Consider the following 11,261-nt stretch of genomic DNA (forward strand, 5'->3'; position numbering starts at 1 on the left):
ACGAAAATGTAATGGATATTTTTACTTTATTTAGAATAAAAGAATATGAACTATCATTTTTTATGACTTGTAATTTCTACCTATTTCTCCGTTATTATTTTGAAATTAAAATTTTTTTTGGATGCAGAAAAAGGATTAGTCCAATGTCATATTTTTGGGTCGGGATACCACATCCAACTAAACCAACCCAGACCCAACCAGACAGATCCAGACCCGACTTGTTGCCTACCCTAAGTCCCGTTGACAAACCCAAACCAAACATACCTGGCTCAATAAGGGATCCAGAACCGGGACCGGGGGTTTGGGCTACCGATTAACAGCCGCACCACCGCGCATGAAGCGAATCATCGTTCTTCTCTTTAAAAGCGGTCCAGGGAGCACTTCTCATGAGAGATCTCTCTCTACACTCCCACTCTTGATCCTGACTTCGCCTTTGCAACCCCAACCCTTGGTCAAAAATATTCAGAGATGGACGTCTTGAAGACGCCATGACCGTTTCAGAGGGCACCCACCTCCATGAATCTCTTTCAAGTGTCTTCTCCTCAAATCCAATGCAATTTTCTGCCGTACTGGGGTTTTTAGCAGGATGTAAACAGCTCCATTTTCACATTATGATAACCCAACTCCAACTTTCTTTCCAAAATCGATATCTTAACTTGTATATCAAATGTGGTTGCTTGAGAGATGCACGCCAAGTTTTTGATGAATGCCAAAAGAAACATTGTTTCTTGAGATATGGTTATTTGAGGTTTTTTTTTTGAAGCATAGTGGGCTTATAGAACTTAAAAGTCTGAGAACCAAATCAAATTGTTGGATACATTACATAGTAGAAAGTGAAAGTGAGATTTGGACCCTGTTTTTCTTTCGTGAAATTTTGCTAGAAAGACTTGGCCTACACTGCATAACCATGATTGGTGTTCTTGGTTCTTGTCTCTGTTTTCAAATTTGATAATCAAAGGTATCTTCCCATGTTTAAATTGAGATTTGATATGGACACATTTTTTGTACTGCTCTTATTGATCGCCATGCAAAGTTTAACAACATGAAATGTGCTGGACTTGTATATACACCATAGAATCCAAGCAGTTGGTTTTATGAAATGTCATGCTTTATGGTTATTCTCATGATACTTATGGGAAAGAAGCATTTAGGGTCTTTAAATTCATGTGAACTGAAGAATCGGTGGGTGATTGTTTTAACTTTAGTAGTCTATTGAATGCATGTAGGGGACTAAGATCCCAAGCAATGGAAACAAATACATGTTTGTATTCTCAAGCTGTATCTTGATTTGGATTTTTTAGCATCAGGTACACTTGTTCATATGTATGCAAAGAATGCGGATTTAGGGGTTACAAGAAAGGGTTTTGATTGGATGGTACTTCATAATGTGCTATCTTGGACTATGATTTTGAGTTATGGCCAAAATGGCTGAGGCTAGGAGGCTTTGAAGCTTCTCGGTAGAATAGTTTGAGATGGGTTTGGACCAGGTTAGCCCGCTTTGACAGTTCGGTGAGCATTCTTTGCTGATGAGCAGGCATCATTAACTCAAAAGAGACATTTTTGGTACATACGCATATCCAATATTTCTAGATTTGGCTCAGGCCTCAGACTCAGCCCTGACTGCAGCCAAGTAACTCAGTTGAGTCCAACTAGACTCGGCTAAGCATGTACATGGCTCAAAAATCCCTAAAAAAATAAAAAATAAACAATCGAAAAAACAAAATAAAACTTTAAAAGTGAAACAAAACTAAACACAACATAAAGAATCCAAATAAGCTGAAAAAAATATAAAAGACATGGATTTAGAAAAAAATGATCTAGGTTTGGACACATTTCAGAAAAGAAAAATGGGGCACTTGACAACAAAAAATCACAAATTATTGTAAAACTCATCAAAATTACATATATAATTTTTATACATTGATCCAACAAATTTCTATAGTTATTTTCTTTATATTTTTAATATGCCCGAATTGTACCCATTTTTATATTTTTAATATGCCCGAGTTGTACCCATTTTTATATTTTTAACATGCCCGAGTTGTACCCAAGAACTTGGCTCGGCCAGGCGCCAGGTCCAAGTAACTTGGCCCAGTCTCAGTGAACTCGGCCCAGTAGTTAAACACTGGCCATATTATAAAATGGGTTTGAGTATTTCTTATCAGTGCTTTATTTGATAGTGTTGATTTATGCATACTCCAAATACGTCTACGTAGTTTGTATCTAGTGCTCAAATTGATTCCAAGCCTGATAGTGTTGCATGGACTCCAATGATAAATGCTTGTGCATTTAATGGTATGTAAGGGACACCAATAAGCTTTTCGACTAAATGCTGGATGAGGTTTTTGGCCAGACCATATACTGTGGGGGTTCTTGCTGCTTGTAGTGTTGTAGGCCTGATCAATCAGCGCTTACGCTACTTTTCTTCTATGCAAATGTCTATCAAATAAAGCCTGATTCAGAATACTATTCTTGTTTGGTCTCCTTAGTCATGTGTGGCAATGAGGCTTTCAATGTTTTGATGAGTGTACCCTTTTATCCAAGTGCTAGTTTATGATCTTGGTTCTTGTAGGCTCCATGGCAACTTGGAGTTAGTGAGATTTGCAGCATGAAAGCTTTTTGAAATGAAACAAAATGAACCCTGGAGTTATGCTTTGCTGTTCAATATATATAATACTCTTGGGAGTTGAAGTGATGTAGCTATGGTTTGAAAAATGATTAGAGAGTCCCATGGTGCAGCCAGATTTCGAGGGATGAATCTCACCCACAAGCCAAAGAGATCTACGAATTCTTGGAAGTACTAAATGAGCTAATGGATGAGGGAATTTCTTTTGTTTATCGCAATGTGTTAAATGATGTTGGGTATGAATATAGGGTAAATTGATTGAAATTAAAGGATTATTATGGAGGACGAGTAGTCCACTTTAATGCTTATAAGCTTATGGTTTGATAATAGAGCTAGTGGAACTGATGTCCCGAAGTTTGAATCCTGTTCTACCTTGGATGTCAAAATTTGATCAGTGGTTGCTTTTGCACTGGACCTAAACTGATTCTGAGGTAAGAAAATTAAATGAAGCTCTAAGGAAATATTACGTAAGTACAAAGCACTTTGGGAATCTCAGTCATAAAGATAGAAATCTCACATCTTGGACATGGATTGTTGTTGCATTATAATTGTTTTCAAATGATGCTTCTTCAACTTTTGTCATTTATATAAACCAAAAGAGCACTTCTTTTTTCTTTTCCTTTATTCTATTTGTAGAAAGACAGTGCTGATGTGTTATATTCTCATAGACTACATGGGAACTCAATCTTATCTTCTTATACAATACCTCAGGTGTATATGAGCATGTGTTTTCAGATCTCCCAATACTCAAATTCTATGTCATATTTTTTTATCAATTATTGAATACTTCATCTTGATTGGCCGTTGTTCACTAGCTCTGTGCATCCGTTTCAGGTACATTTCTCGCCAACATTGGCCACTAGAGACAAAACATAAGGTACAAGTTCTCCTCTTAATGATTCCCAATATTTTTGTACATATTACGTGTCAGGCTCATTTTTTTCTTTCTTTTCTTTTTTCCCATTGGACAATAGCTATTCAACATTTGTAGACCCCACCATAATTGGGAGCAGAAGTGGGTTCGAAGCAAGGGAGTGATTGCTGGCTAGAAGCTCCCTAGTTTGGGAGTGACATAAGAGTGGGTACAAAAACATATAAGAAATAGTAAAATTTAAAATTATTTAGAATTTATTTATTATTATGGAAGGGTTTCTATGAGACCCTCCTTACTCATTGTGCATATGCATCCCACCTATGAAGTCCATCTTCAAGATTGATTTCGACCAAATTTCTAAGAGATCCATGATTTAGGCCATGGTGAACTTGAATATGAAATGGGCACCGAGAAAAGTGACCACGAAAAAATATACAAGCTGGACAAGAAAACACACAAATGGAAACAGCCTGTAAGATGCTGACATTTAAGGATGTAGGACAGCGCAAAAAGGCACTCGGCTTAAAATTACTCCCTGGAGGCTCCTTGCTTAGCTAGTGCATTGGTCACTTCGTTGGCCTCCCTCCAGGTATGTGTCCAGACCTACGTATGCCTGCAAAGATCGGAAATCTCGTCAAAGATTGGCAAAAATCTCCATGGTGGGGTAGATTCTCTGGTGGCCCAGGAGATGACATTCTTGGAGTCCATATTTGGGTGGCCTTTTCTCAAGGTCCATCTTCAATATGGAAGTTCGTGCTGCGTCCTTTGACTTACAAAAAACTTTTCCTATAATTATATCATTAAATCATCTTTGAATGACATCACAAAATCCATAAAAAAAATTACGATTCCTTATCCTTTGAAAATTTATAGGTATTTATTATACTCATTAATGTATTTTGTTTTTACAGCATCATTATCTATTTTGGAATAAATAATAAATTTGCCATTTTTTTTGGAGTTTGAATCCTAATTAGACTTAATTTAAATGTTTTGATTTTGTAAAATACTTAGGAAGTTGGATTGTCCAATTTAATCTCAATTTATTGCATTTTAAAGTTTTTAGTTATTTTCATCTCTTTTCTTAAGTTACATTTAATGTCATCCTTTTCTTAAGGCAATCTACATATCCATTATAGTCCATTTTGCTTATCTTTAAACATTATTTAGTTCTTAACTCAATATTTATTAGGCCATTTTTTTTAAGGTAACTTACACATTAAGTAGTGGGAGTAAGGACCATGAATCATGATCCCATTTACGAAATCCCATGCTAAATGGGATTAAGATTCCATATAGTCAGGGGCGAGCTCCCTATAAAGATCAGCTCTGAGAATGCTGAACTGTGTTCTAGAGCAGGACCATCCCCTATGGAAGGCACTCCTGGTAACAATGAATCCTAGCATGCCATATGTGCTTTTTTTAGATTGCTTTTGATTTAGAGGGTTCATATGAAGAGCCTCATTCCCCATGTTCATGTTAGCTGCATATATATCTTGAACCCCAGCCAAAGCAGAGGATTCCTCTGAGTTTTAAGTGACAAATGCTCATGGAGGTAAGCTCAATCCATATCTTTAAACATGTTAGCTCAACTAGAATCTGTTTCCTTATTCTTCTATATTTTGTGAACATTTTGTCTATAGTTTCTTCTTTGGTTGGTGCATTTTTAAGAAACTTTTTTTTTTCTCTAAAAGCTTTCTCGTTCATATTAAATATTTTCTCATGGAACCCATTACTTTTAGGAAAACATTGAGCAGATATCATGTTTGCTGGGTGGAGCACCAAGTGGTGTGCCGAGCGGAACATGCCCTCATTATGTATTCTTCTTCTATAATAAGAATACAAATAACAACAACAAAAATTAAAAATAATATAAACTTGTAAGAAGTAGGTATAAAATTTTTGCATGCAATTGGGATGTGTTCTATAATTCTTTGTGAATTTTTATTGTCAAATTCCCTCTTTTTTTTTTTTTTTTTTTTTTTGAGCTTTCTAAAATATACCCAACTATAAATCAATAATTTCTAAATCCTTTTGCTTTTATTTTTTTACATTTTTTTTTAATATTGGGATTCAGTATGCTAATTTTTGGTTTTGATTCACTTATAAAAGTTTGTAGTTTATTTTTTAGCATTTTTTAAAGTTTGACAGTTTTTTGGGCCTGTACATTACTTGAAGTGGACTCTGCTGAGTACCCTAGGCTGAGCCAAGTAAGGAAACATTGATAATAATAACAACAATTATCATTATTATTATTGTACTATTATTGGTGGTGATCGTAGTGGTAGTAGTAGCAGAGCAGCGGCAAGTAGCAACAGCAGCTGCAACAACAGTAGTAGTAATGGTGGTGATATCAGTAATAGTGGAGTAGCAGTGGTAATGGTAGAAGTAGTGGTAGGGGTGGCGATCGTAGCAGTAGCAGCAGTAGTAGGCTTATAGATAGCAAAGCTAATGCAAAAGAAAATAGGGATACATAAAGTTGCCCAAACAAGAATGACACAAAGTAGGACACATACTATGTGAGCAGGATAAAGTAAATGCATTTGCTACATTAATGAGTTTCAAGTTGGCTCCCCCTTGGCCAAGATGTTGGGTTCGGTGTTGTCTCCTCTGAGAATGTGTTCTCAACAGAGATGCACATGCTACTGCTAATGCCACTAATTTTTACAAAAATGTCTGCTAGCCTCCAAGGGAAAGGTGAGTCTATGCATTCCCAAGATTAAATCACAATTCACCACCGTATAGCTGCAAAAATTCTGGGGAAAACCCACAAGCTAGTCACCTCAGCAATACTAGTACCCCCCATTTCCCCATTTTGACCTGCATAGGCCAATTGTGTACCATGGAGAATCCTGGAAGGTACACTTGACAATTAAAAAAGAAAAGAACAAAAAATACCAAAAGATACACTCCTAATCTTTTCTTCTCAGATGCACCACAAGATTGTGGTTGCACCATTGAACACTCCTTTTGCATGAGGGGGTCCCTCTGATAGAATTGCATAATTGATGTTGGCCATGCCAAAGAGAAATAGGGAAAAAGTTGCTTCTCTAGTTATTTCCTGTTTAAGCTGACACTATGTCTTTCAAAGGGCTCATGTATCTAACACAATTTAGACATTTGGACCGCTCTATTCGAATGTGTCTAGAAGCAATTATGCATTAGTGTTCCCAGAGTTTTTGCTTCATGAGTTCATATTTTTGCTTGAAACTTATGCCACTATTTATAGAGATTTGGTGAATCTATGGTCTTTTGAAGGTGATATATAATTGGAACTAGAAGGCTGACAAGGGAAACACTATTTAAATGTTGGCCGTTATTTTTCTTTCTGAATTCAACCCATTGAAAGGGTGCCTGAAAAATCTGAAGTCTAGGCCTAGGAGTGGGGCCCAGGTAGGATGTTGGGAATGGCTTCAAACAGGTGCACTGGGGATGTTAGTTATGGCATGAAATGTGTGTTCAAAGTTTTCAGCCATGTTATGAGTTTTGTCTCTGGAAAATATGATGTTACTTGAAAGCAGTCTATTAAATCCCAGCAAGCTATATCGGGAATTGCCAATCTGTTTCAGATTCAGTGGGTGGGTGATCGAAGTCCTCTCCACCTCAAATTCCCCCAATTTTATTTTGTATAATTCATTTGATCTGATTTTTCACTGTTTTGGCTGAGTTGGATCGCAGATCCAGCTGATCCAGGTTGCTATGGTAGATGGGCGATCCAAACCTTATTCTGGCTTTTAAAGCACTGCTTGGAAGTATACGTTAGGCATGACTTCAAACATAATCCATGCTCATTTTACCCACTGCTTTTCTTTCAACCTTCACGTGAGGAGATGGAAAGAACTCTGCAGTAATAACTGATGGTTCTGAAACCTTAATAACTGATGGCCCTTGCCAAATATCTTATAGAAAGGTGACTCCTGCACTAATTAATGGAGCTCACATGTCATGCTTAGTTGAACAATGTGAGATGAAATGCATGGTCGTCCACATCTACAGACATCCCCCTTGAGAATACCTTTGAGTTTTGTTGGAATATTAGTGTGAAAATTTGATATTTTATCATATATTATTATTTTGCAGTTTCCCTTTAGGCGTGTTTCTGTCTGACTTCTTATACTCGAAATATTTAATAAATGTCTCTGAATAGATATATGTCTATCATATAACAATCAGCTTCAAACAACAACAACAATAACAAAAATAAAAACAATAGTGAGCAAGGGCCTCATATTTAGTGGGTTTAAGTGGGTTGGCAACTTAGTTGAAATGTCACTCTAACTTTTGAAAGATATGAGGATTTATGGCCTCACTGAGGGTATGACCTTTGATAGAGCAGAATGGCGGAACGGGATCTATGTAGCCAGCCCCAAATGATCGGAAAAAAACTTTGATGATGATGATGATAATGAGTCTACAAGATTTTTTTAGGGGGTTTTAATAATTCCAGGAGTGGATGGGTGGTATAGCTATACTGACTTATTAGTTGTCACTGGGGTTATTTTCTTGTTCTAAATAGTTTAAGCAGGCATTGTCCATAGGCTCAAGACATGAAGGCCCACGTATACTTGTTGCTTTGTTTCCCAATAATGTCGTCCTCTTGCCTCTGGCAATGAGCCCCAACAACCAACTAACCTCGTTAAGTCAGCTTAATGAACAAGAAGGGAAAATTAGAGGATACACATGATGTGTATTGGCCATTACCATTCATTATATTGTCTTCAAGTAGATATTTTCCATTAGCGGTAGATACTTTAGGAAAATGGTTTGATAGGCTGCAGCCTATCAAAGTAAGTAAAGCCTCACATTGTAACTCACATGAGATTACAATTCAAGCATTGGAAAACCTTTACATCGATCATCTTGATTTCAACGTTATGATTGTAAAAAGAAATTAAGATTTCAAGCTAAAAAAATAGTGTGAAAAGAAATTAGGATTTCAAGCTAAAAAAATAGTGTATAGTATAACTAATTATCTAGACTGTCCATTTTACTCTAAAAATAAATTTTCACAGATCTGCAAGATCTATACCATTTTTTTGGTTTCAAATTTTATTGTTGGTATTAGAAATTGATTTTAGAATCATCATGGAGATTTTTTTTTCTTTCTGGATGAGGATTTGAGGTGAGGCTTTATTTTATTTTCATAAAGCCTAGAAACCTCATCCGATACTTTAATGTTTTACTGTTTTAAAAGTATCTAATTCGGTTTGGATTCAATGGGTGACATGCTGGTTCCCTCGTGGAATTGGGGAGTGGCTCTAATCTCTCTTGTTTACTTAGGGGCCGTTTGGGTATATGGAAATCTATTACGTGACAATAGATTACAAAGAAATATAAGATTTACACTATTTGGGTACACTTTCATAGTAAGGAAATGGAAAGACATTAATCTTTGGAAATCTTTCGCATGCGTCTCTTTGCCCTATCTCCCCTTAAAAAACATTTCCCTCTCTCAAATATACGTTGTACCTTATCATTATCAAGGTATATATTGTATAATTATTAAGGTAAGTAGAAAGTGAAAGTAGGGGATATGAAAATGGGAATCTAAATTGATTTGAACAATTATTAAGGTAAGTAGAAAGTGAAAGTAGGGGATATGAAAATGAGAATCTAAATTGATTTGAACAGGTGTACAAGGACATTTTTATTGCAATCATAATAAAAAACTTCTACATCCTCTCTCCCCAATTGGTTGTAGCCCTCATTGATTAGAAGACAATTTTCTACGGCAATCGTAATAAAATTTTTTCTACCTCCCTCTATTCCCAATGGGTTGTAGCTCATTATGAGCTCCCGTATAAAAACAAAAATAATAAAAATAATCGTTAATAATTGATGAGAAATTACACAACACAATCATAATAAAATATTTCACACAACATAATCATCATAACAGATTAGTAAAAGCTCAATTGAAACAAGATACGCTTTTGGTCTCCTCCAATGCTTCAAAATTTTCTACTGTAATTACCAAATCTTCTAGTTTACTAATCAAATTTCTTCCCATTTTTTAACTTCTACCATAAAGATTTTGATTTCGGTATTATAAATTTATTGATTATTTGAAATTATATCTAGAGAAACATTTGAAAGACTTCTATAAAAAATAAATAAAAATAATACATTTTTCATATTTTTTCCATACATAGCCAAACAAAAACAATGTATTTATCAAGTTGCATCTAAATACTACCATGACCATCTATTTGGAGGTAATGTATTACGCAGTAATTTATTATGCCCGTAATATATTTCATATACAATATATTTCTTGGTATCCAAACGGCCCCTTAATGGCCCGATAGGCACCCTAATTTGGCTAGGGGATTCCCAAGTACCTGCAACCCTAAACTCTAGGGCTCCAACCCAAACACCCCTAAACATAACAAAGACATAGGGGATTCCCAAGTACCTGCAACCCTAAACTCTAGGGCTCGAACCCAAACACCCCTAAACATAACAAAGACATAAATGCAATCAAATCCGACAAATGATTTGAAAGTTATGGCCAAAACAAAATTATTCGCTAAAACTCCATTTTAGTCCTCCATGTACTTAAGAGTTGCATGAGTCCCACACGTGACGCATTCAGAGTTGCCCTTACTATAACTGCACCGCGCCGGGTTTTTTCCCTGATTTTTTTAGGAACTCCAATTTGTACAACTATGAAGGCGTTACTGGTGCGTGCCCCCAAAAACTGACTGAAATGCCCCAACACTTCCTTTCTAATTGTCCAAAGGCCCAATGTTGGCCGCTCGATCAAAGTCGTGTGCAATTCTTAAGTGGTGCTTCGGTTGATTGCTCAGATTGAGCCGCCAGTTGGGGAAGGGCAGTTATATGCCTCTAGGCCTATGAAAGTCTCCCTCGGACCTTTTTAAGGTCCTGAATGTGAGACCCTTTTGACCGTTTTTCCTTTCAAACTCTAGGAACCCTACGGCTCTAAACTCTATCCTATACCTCCGGACCTTGAAATCTTTTTCTTGCAACTCAGCCTATAGCCTACCACAAGGTGTACCCTACACTGTCATAGATAAGTGGAACAGTGGAAGCCATTGCTTTAAAAAGCGAACCGCCCAGCACTTGGGCGGCTGCCTAGGCGGTCCAAAAGGCCTGGGCAGAGTGCTCAGCCCTAGGTGGCCAAACTAGGCGGATATCCTTGGGCGGTGCATGCGCCTCGCCCACCTAGGCGCCCGCCCAGGGTGTGCGTCCCGCCTAGGGGCGGAAACGCCTAGGCACCCGCCTAGGGTGTGCACCTCACCCAGGGGCGGAAACCCCCAGGCACCTACCTGGGGCGTACTGCCCAGGGGGGGAAACGCCTAGGTGCCCGCCCAGGGTGTGCGCCCTGCACAGAGGCGGAAGTGCGTGTCGCTCATCACTGGCGATGATGCCTCTCGGCTTGATAATTTTTTTCGGCTTTTCTTCACCAGATTTGCCATGAAAGATCTTGGAGAGTTACATTATTTCCTTGGCGTGCAAGTATACCGTTCTAAGGATGGCCTATTCCTCAGTCAACATAAGTATGCATTAGATTTGCTGGACCGATCCCATATGCTTGGTGCAAAGCCCTGTTCTAGTCCCGTTGCTTTTGGCTCGAAATTCTCTAAAACAGATGGTGATTCTTTACCTGATGCCAGTTTCTATTGCAGTATTGTTGGAGCTCCTTCTGCTCCTTACTCTAGCCCTTTATATGAAAAGCTAAGTCAGAAGTGTCTCTCAGGGCGCATGCCCTGCCCAGGGGTGGAAACGCCTAGGCAACCG

The 11,261-nt window shown here is 37.6% G+C and overlaps 1 long non-coding RNA gene across 2 annotated transcripts; it reads left to right on the forward strand.

The window, feature by feature from the left end:
* The first annotated feature begins 260 nt into the window (after positions 1–260).
* LOC110007580 (uncharacterized) lies at positions 261–7,491 on the forward strand. Of its 2 annotated transcripts, none has more exons than XR_016059585.1 (3): positions 261–588; positions 3,461–3,503; positions 7,179–7,491. It is a non-coding gene; the product is annotated as an uncharacterized LOC110007580 (long non-coding RNA). The 2 variants fall into 2 exon arrangements; XR_002281542.2 differs by lacking the exon at positions 7,179–7,491 and adding an exon at positions 3,601–3,717.
* The last annotated feature ends 3,770 nt before the right edge of the window (positions 7,492–11,261 follow it).

Source organism: Amborella trichopoda, chromosome 7 (assembly GCF_054954075.1).
Source record: "Amborella trichopoda isolate Santa Cruz 75 chromosome 7, AtrichopodaSantaCruz75HAP2 v2.0, whole genome shotgun sequence".
Lineage (NCBI taxonomy): Eukaryota > Viridiplantae > Streptophyta > Magnoliopsida > Amborellales > Amborellaceae > Amborella > Amborella trichopoda.